Raw genomic sequence first — 8,414 nt, forward strand, 5'->3', positions numbered from 1 at the left:
CACCACCACCACCAACAACAACAACAACAACAATAAAAGAGAAAACCCAATGCTACCACAGCCTCTCTTCAATCAACTCTAGTTCTAGACCTTCACTCTCTAGGTTGGTCCATCCCTTCTGTAAAGCGCCTCTTCTATGGACCCTGCCTTTTCCCCTTTCCCTGCTCCTCCTAACCCTAGCTCCCCTACCTGCACTTCACCACCACCCCCTCCACTAGAACATTTCTCTAACTCAGTCTCCCAGTCAGCCGATGTTCACGGCAGCCTTGTCCATACCTTGGGCCAGGAGAGGCGAGCTCTCACTGATTGACAAGCTTACAGGCAAAGGCCCCGCTCTCAAAGTGCTTTCAGCTATCAAGAAGTAATAAGTCACGCTTGGTTGTGTGTGCCTTTAATACCGGTGTTTGGGAGTTAGAGGAAGGAGGATCTCTGTGAGTTCAAGGACAGCCCCGTCTACATGAGCACATAGTGATTTCCAGGACAGCCAGGGCTATGTGGAGAAACCCTGTCTTAAGGTGGGTAGGGTGTGGGGGAGAAAAACATGCTGAGGGCGGGAGGATTCACACTGGTCTCTCCCTTGTTCTCACAGGGTTTACCTTCCTGGGGGTTATGACCTTCTTTTCCACCATACCTTTCTCTAATAAGTTTGCCTCTGCCTGTGTTCCTGTCTTCAGGGAACCAAGAGTATCAGTATTCATTTGTGTCTGCCCTAAGTTCCCCCTGACATGGTGTGGATGCTTCCATCCAAGGATCATGTCCAGAGCCTCATGCTGGGCTGCAAAGGAGGTTAGATTTGCCCCAGGAATGAACAAGGACTAAGAAGGGACTGGCATGGATCAAAAGTAAACAACTGAAGTTGAGCGAGATGGAGCATATATGTCCTCCCTGCGCTTAGGCCATCTTAGTTACGTATTAAGTTCTAGGTCATTCATCGTCGTTCTGAATTTGTAAGAAGACCCTGCCTCAAAATGAAGAGAAATAGAAAGGAAGAAAGGGGGAAGGAAGGAGAGGAGAGAGAGGGAGAGGGACAGAGAGACTGAGAGAGGAGGAAGAGAGATTTCCACACAGGCAGGCATGAGGTGGTTTTTTTAAATGTGGCCTCTATTTACATTTTCATGTTTGGTTTTGACCTTCGATTATAACAACAGATTGTGGTTATGTAAGTAAACATTACTAAAGAGGAACAATAAAGAAATGGCTAAATAAAGAGTCGGAAATTGCAGGTGATTACAGATAACAGTTTCAAAGAAGTGCAAACAGAAAACAGATCTTGTTCAGTTCGTGCAGACCGTTAGAAGAGCTGCGTCTGACTTATAGGAGGGGACTTGTCTTTTCAGGAGGTTGGTTGGGTGGGTTTTTAAGACAAGGCATTACTACAGACCTCAGTCTGTCTTGGAACTATTCCAGTCTGGCTTCAAAGTCCAGATCCTTCTGCCTCGCCTCCAAGTGCTGGAATTACCGGTATGCACGAGAACATGTTAAAGCGAGACTGGGTGTTGAACTGGAGGAGGGAAGGGCCAAGCAGTAGCTCAGCTGGACCAGCAATCAGGGTTAGGAACGTGATCAGGCTGCTGTGTTTGTTAGGGTCAGGACCCTAACCTCATAGAGACCCAAAGGGGCCTCTTCCTTCTCTCCAGTCTGTTTCAAAGGAAGGGCTCTCAGGCCCTTGAGACATGCTCCTGCTTGGAAGAGATGCATAGTAAACAGCCTAAGCATAGCTCACCGCCTGTCCTGTATCAGGTCAGGCTGGGACACAAAGCACACTTCCAAGCAACACAGAGCTTCCTCAAGAAGGTGCTTCAAGGAGGGCTGGGGTCACCCTAAGAACATGGCTGTCAGATGCCAGGTACTATGCTAGACTCTGGCCTTAAGTCTCCTCGTGCAGGAATTCCAACAGCATGCTGGTTAGCTTCATCAACGTGGCACTGAAAAGACGGTCAAGTAAAAAGAAGAAACCTCAGGCTGGAGAGACGGCTCAGCAGTTAAGAGCACTGACTGCTCTTCCAGAGGTCCTGAGTTCAATCCCAGGCAACCACATGGTGGCTCACAACCATCTGAAAAGATGGGCACTCAATGCCCTCTTCTGGTATGTCTGAAGACTGCAATAGTGTACCCACAAACATGAAATAAATTTTGAGAAGGAGGAGGGGAGGAGGAAGGAGGAGGAGGAGGAGGAGGAGGAGGAGGAGGAGGAAGAGGAGGAGGAAGAGGAGGAGGAGGAAGAAGAGGAGGAGGAGGAAGAAGAAGAAGAAGAAGAAGAAGAAGAAGAAGAAGAAGAAGAAGAAGAAGAAGAAGAAGAAGAAGAAGAAGAAAAAAACCCTCAACTGAGTTAGATGTGGGAGAGCCCAGATCACTGTGGATGGTGCCACCACCCCTGGGCAGGTGATGCTGGGTTTATATCATAAACAGTCTGAGCAAGGCATGAAAATCAAGCAATAAGCAGCCATCTTCCCTTTTAATCTCTGCTTCAGTCCCTGCCTTGGCTTCCCTGTGAATGATGAACTCCAATGTCACAGTGTAAACTCAAATAAACCCTTTCCTCCTCAAGTCACTTTTGGTCATGGTGTTTATCGCAGTAGCAGAAAGCACACTAGGACAGTCGGAGCTCTCTTGTCCAAGAGGTCTGCACTTCTCACTGGGCTGCTGCTGTCTACTGCTCTCATCCTGCAGCATCCAGGGGACTCAGCCAAGGCCAGGTGTGAGATGAGCAGGTTTCCCTGGCCAGGGCTCATCTCCAAGGCTCAGCTTAGAGTTAAGCCACCTGCACTTAACTTGATAATGGGAATCAGGAGAAGCCTGTGAGGAATTCCTTAGACCTGCAAGGAATGTTGGGAAAGAGGCAGAGAGAAGGAATGGGGCAACTTCATGTAACCTCTGTCAGCAAGTACCATGCCCAGCCAAGTGAGGAGGGATTAATGTTCCTCTTGTTGGAGAAGTAGTTCCAGAAGAAACAAAAAAGCAGAAACAGACATGGCCTGAGCCTCTCTCAAAGGGCCTGTGCCTGAGGAACATGGGTGACTCAACCTTACTGTCACTTTAGCACAAAGGAGCAGCCAGAGTTTACTAGGAGCTTGCAGTGACTACCTAGATCTTGTCAGGTTTGGGGTGGAAGCCTAGAAAACTCGCTTCAGATTCGGAAGCTTAAAAATGAAAGCTTTCTTTTCTTTTTTAATATATATTTTTTTAATTTTTTTTTAATTCTTTTTCCCGGAGCTGGGGACCGAACCCAGGGCCTTGGCGCTTGCTAGGCAAGCGCTCTACCACTGAGCTAAATCCCCAACCCCTTAATTTATATATTTTTTTTTTTTTTTGGTTCTTTTTTTCGGAGCTGGGGACCGAACCCAGGGCCTTGCGCTTCCTAGGTAAGCGCTCTACCACTTAGCTAAATCCCCAGCCCCTTATATTTTTATTTATATCTTTTATTTATATTTTTTTTACTCAGTGAGTTGGCCAGTTCAGGATCTGAACCAAGTCCCTGAAGGGAGATTGTACAACGTTTTTAAAGGACTGGAACATAAAACAAGGCGTAGCTGGAAGAGCTGCAGTGTTATCTAATTGTATTTTGACATCTTGGGTTAGGCAAGGCAGTACCCATTGGAGACTGAGCTGTATCCAGGCCACCTGGCTTCAGGATCCTTACTTCATTTTCCTAGGCGTTAGTTCTGGAGCTCAGAGTGATATAGGGACAAAGGAGTGGGTCAGCTGCATATAGTTAATTAGGGCCTAGCAGGCTATTGGTTATATGGTTTTACAACTTATGCATCTTGGTTTAGATAACTGCATTTTCTATATCCCTTGCCGGGTAACAGACAATTAAAACATTTGGAGAATGGGTTGGGGATTTAGCTCAGTGGTAGAGCGCTTGCCTAGCAAGCACAAGGCCCTGGGTTCAGTCCCCAGCTCCGAAAAAAAGAAAAAAAAAAACAAAAAAACATTTGGAGAAGTGGTTCATTCCTAGGCCTGGGAACATGAACTTTTTTGACCCTGCCAGCAAGCTGGAGTTGTCCCTGAGATGTCTAGACCCAGACAACTGTTTACAACAGAAGCCGTTCAGCTACAGGGAAGTCCCCAGCTCTCTAGGGCACGAGACCATGCCCTATGATTAAATGGAGACTGAAAACGAAATGGTGGCACTTAGCCTAAGTTTCTTCTGCTTGTTCCCAACAAGCCCACCCCATTTTTTCTCCTGTCCTGTAAAGCGATGCTTTGCAGTAAAGGAAACCACAGCTTAGAAGAATTGAGCAACTCGTGCAGGATTGCAGCTTTTTGCAACAGAAGAGACTGGATTCAACCAAATACATTGTAATCCCAGAATGCAAAGTCTTTCCCCTGCATCAGGTCTGTTTGCCGCTCGGCTGCCTGTTTGGTTTGGGCCTCGGAGAGCTCTTTTGTTTTCTACAGAGGGAGTGATGATGTTAGTAGACAACTGAACAAAATCAGTTTATTCATCTCCAGGACTTCCTGGCCAAATTCAGTCTTGAGCGTCCCTAAGCCTCCGGGCCTCTACTTAAGCAAATTTCCAGTACCACTCATTTCCGAGGGCCCTAGGCCCTCAGCTCAGCTCCCAGGCCCATTTCTGCCTGCCATAATTCATCCTGGAAAGTCCGTTTCAGTCTTCTAGAAGCTTCTGGGTCTTCTGACCTGGCTTTTGCCTTCTGGGAACGTTTGCCTGTGGCATCCACTTGGCTCTTGACTAGTCTGAGAGACTTGGATGTCCGTATCCATTTCCTGGGTGAGACTGAGAAAACATCCCCCAAGCCAATGCCGAGTCTTGGGGCTTTCATTCCCACGTCCCCTGTTGCTACCCTTCCCCACACAGACGTCTTTATCCTCAAGCACAGGACCGGTGCTGAGCCATCCAGAGTGTGGCTAACCTTAATCTCACAGGTCCCGTGGGAACCAATGCTGAGAGGCCCTCCCTCAGGTGGGTTGGCAGCCTGTAGCAGGATCCATTCCCAAGTACAGGCCTTCTGAGAGCTCCTGCCGCTTAGAACCCATCAATCCTTCTGCTTGCTCAGGGACCTGATGATTGGGAGATTACCTCCTAGTCAATAGGGCCATCAGCTCTGGGAGCCATTAATGTTTCTTGGGGTCCTTCCGATCTCCCCTATCTCTGGGCCAAAGCTCTAGCCTGAGTCATGCCATAAAAGGGAGACTCAGTGACACAGCCCTGCTCCTGTCAGCAATCCCAAGCCAGCAAGCAAGCCAGCAAGCGAGCAAGCATTCTCCTTCACTGGGAGTTCTGAACTTCTGCACCACTCCCTGTTTGCTCCCCCTGCGTGCTCCTGTGAGAACTAGAGTACCCACCCTGCCTGACTCACCCGCTCCATGCTTTTTGTCATCACTCCCGATATGCCCAGCTTCTCTCTTAATCCCTCACCAGCCCAGAGAGGTACAACCTGTCTTGTTCCAGCCACCATGGCTCACCAAATATTCAGCCCTGGTTGTCCTGGAACTCCATCTATAGACCAGGCTGGCCTCAAACTCACAGAGATCTGCCTGCCCCTGCCTCCCAAATGCTGGGACTAAAAGCGTGCACCACCACACCTGGCTATTTTTTTTCTCTTGAGAATCTCGTATATGAGTACTACATTTATATAATTTCCACCCTTCTCTCTCCTCCTCCAATTTCCTCCCATTCCTCCCAACCAACTCCCTCTCAAATTCATGGCCTCTTTAATTCTCTCTCTCTCTCTCTCTCTCTCTCTCTCTCTCTCTCTCTCTCTCTCACTCACACACACACACACACACACACACACACACACACACACACATGGTTTGAACCATCTGAAACTCCAGCACCAGTATCTGACATCCTCTTCTGGTCTCCATGTTCACTGTATACTTGTGATACAAAGACACACATCCAGGCAAAACACCCATTTGTGGAAAAATAAATGCAAATTTAATTATACGTCTATGTGCATGTGTGTTACATATATACAAATGGATTTGTATGTTTATACTTTGTGTATTCACACACATCTATGTGAAATATATATGTATACCAGGCTACTTAGTCTCATGTCAACTTGACACACAAACCAGAGTTATCTTAGAGAAAACCTCAGCTGAGAAAACGCCCCCATAAGATCCAGCTGTAAGGCGTTTTCTTTTCTAACCTCTCCCCCTACACCTCCCCGAGGCAGGGTTTCTCTGTGTAGCCCCCTGGCTGTCCTGAAACTCTGTAGACCAGGCTGGCCTTGAACTCACAGAGATCCATCCTAGCTATAAAGCCTATGAACCGCAGTGACCAGCCTGGCAAGACAAGACATCCCCAGCGGCACAATAGGGGCACTTAAACCTTGGGTGCAACCAACACCGTTGAACTGGACTCAAGCACGCTTGATTAGAGCAAATGCATTCCTGGTATTGTAAACCCAACCAACTGCCCCTGATTGGAGGGTCACAGACCCCAGAAGAGAACCTACTACTGCCATTTCCCTAAACAAATAATGTCTAACAGTATTCTAAATACTTAGCCCTGTAACCACAGACACGTTTACCTCTTACTTCTCACCAAAGCTGCTTTTTTTCTAAAGACAGAGGGGCCTATGGAGATCCCCGACTGGCAAAACACAGAGAATAAATGACCGTCATGCATTTACAGTGCAACCCCCTACACCTAAGGCTCAGGAGAAATCATGGAAGAGGAACAGAGAGACGATAGCCAGAGGAGCAGGACACCTACTCCTCTAACATGGGCACTAACTAGCCCAGTATGTATATATATTTCACATAGATGTGTGTGAATACACAAAATATAAACATACAAATCCATTTATATATATATATATGTGTGTGTGTGTGTGTGTGTGTGTAACATACATGCACATAGACATATATAATTAAATTTGCTTTTATTTTTACACAAATGGGTGTTTTGCCTGGATGTATATCTTTGTATCACAAGTATACAGTGGGGCTGGAGAGATGGCTCAGAGGTTAAGAGCACCGACTGCTCTTCCAGAGGTCCTGAGTTCAAATCCCAGCAACCACATGGTGGCTCACAACCATCTGTAATGGGATCTGATGCCCTCTTCTTCTGTGTGTCTGAAGACAGCTACAGTGTACTTATATATAATAAATGAATAAATCTTTAAAAACAAAACAAAACAAAAAACAAGTATACAGTGAACATGGAGACCAGAAGAGGATGTCAGATACTCTGGTGCTGGAGTTTCAGATGGTTTGAACCATGCGGGTTCTGAGAATTAAACCTGGGTCCTTTGGAAGAGCAACTAGTGCTCTTACCCATGTGTACTTTTTTTTCTTTTTTTAGGACCTGGGGACCAAACCCAGGGCCTTGCGCTTGCTAGGCAAGCGCTCTACCACTGAGCTAAATCCCCAACCCCATATTTTTAAGTAAGCATATTTTAAGTAGTCTTTTCAAACATCTTCAGTAGTGTTTAGCTTTCTTTTTTATAAAGATTTATTTATGTGTATGTGTCTGTGTGAGTCTATACTGCCAAATGTGCAAATGCCACAGACGCCAGGAGCTTTGGGTCTTCTGGCTCTAGACTTACAGGAAGTTGTGAGCCACTCAACAGGGGTGCTGGGAACTGAACCCAGGTTCTCTGGAAGAACAGCAAGTGTTTTTTGTTTTTGTTTTTGTTTTTGTTTTTTTAATGTATGTGAGTACACTGTCACTCTCTTCAGACACACCAGAAGAGAGCATAGGATCCCATTACAGATGGGAATTGAATTCAGGACCTCTGGAAGAGCAGTCAGTGCTCTTAACCACTGAGCCATTTCTTAACCACTGAGCTATCTTTCCACTCCTTTCCAGGACTCCCCCCACCCCCCACCCCCAGTGCTCTGTGGAGTTACAAAGCCCAGTCAGCTGTGTTCAATACAGGGTTTGATTTCCTCGGGATGCTCATGCTGCTCTACGCACACGTCCTTCTACATTTTCCCCGACTAGAATGTAGATCTGAGAGAGGAGGAATCTTATCTTGGATCACTTTGTGGAGCTATGCTGGTACCCAATCATTTCGGTTGATGAATGACTAGCTGAATTATATGCTTACTGAGTAACTGCTCTGGTAAAGGAACCTTGATGGGGAAGGGAAATACAGGTAGTTTAGAGCAGAAACGGAAGCAGGGTGCTGCACCTCACATGATGAACTAGAATGTAGTCACCGTACCATAGGACCTGGTGCCAAGAGGCACAGAGAAGGTGTGCAATCAAGCCCCAAGCCAGCCCACCTCTGGGCTCTCTTGCAAGAAGCCTACTTTATTCCTAGACAGCCCAGGCCCCCAGGTCAGTGCACACCCAGCACCACGTGCCTTTCCATATGGGATTATTTCTGCCTGCCAGAAGGTTCAATTGGACGGCCCTGCTTTAGGCAGGGATTATATCTGTTTGTCTCATGGCCATATCTCCTGTGTCCAGCTCAAGGCCCTCAGTCACT

This window comes from Rattus rattus, chromosome 12 (assembly GCF_011064425.1).
Source record: "Rattus rattus isolate New Zealand chromosome 12, Rrattus_CSIRO_v1, whole genome shotgun sequence".
NCBI lineage: Eukaryota > Metazoa > Chordata > Mammalia > Rodentia > Muridae > Rattus > Rattus rattus.